The following is a 231-nucleotide window of genomic DNA, read 5'->3' as shown; positions in this document are numbered from 1 at the left end:
CGGTCCCCAGCCCCCAGCATTGGCCAGGCATCTCTCAGGGCCGTCACGTTCCACGGGGGTGAATTGCTGCGGCTGCGGGACGCATGAAAGGGCTCGGGCCCCCTCCCTAAATCCCACTGCAACTTCTGAACCTAAGGACCTCGGAAAACATAAGGGCTCATATTTATATCAAATGACTTTGTATCTACATCGAAACTCTCGGAGGTGAATATCGTTAGTACCATCCACATG

General features: G+C 53.7%; 1 protein-coding gene and 1 long non-coding RNA gene across 2 annotated transcripts in view; both read right to left on the bottom strand.

Annotated features, from left to right (window-relative positions):
* ADAMTSL5 (ADAMTS like 5) overlaps positions 1–231 on the bottom strand; it is a gene marked incomplete at its 3' end in the record, with an annotated part of 29949 nt that overhangs the window by 16718 nt on the left and 13000 nt on the right. The gene's annotated exons all lie outside the window — the stretch shown is intronic.
* The window catches only part of LOC111729529, a 2381-nt gene continuing 2150 nt past the window's right edge, over positions 1–231 (bottom strand). Inside the window, exon 3 of the long non-coding RNA XR_002776266.1 lies at positions 1–72. This is a non-coding gene — a long non-coding RNA (uncharacterized LOC111729529). The remainder of the gene's footprint in view (positions 73–231) is intronic.

This window comes from Pteropus vampyrus, unplaced genomic scaffold (genome assembly GCF_000151845.1).
Source record: "Pteropus vampyrus isolate Shadow unplaced genomic scaffold, Pvam_2.0 Scaffold267, whole genome shotgun sequence".
Taxonomy (NCBI): Eukaryota; Metazoa; Chordata; class Mammalia; order Chiroptera; family Pteropodidae; genus Pteropus; species Pteropus vampyrus.
This window is presented reverse-complemented; position numbering and strand designations above follow the sequence as displayed.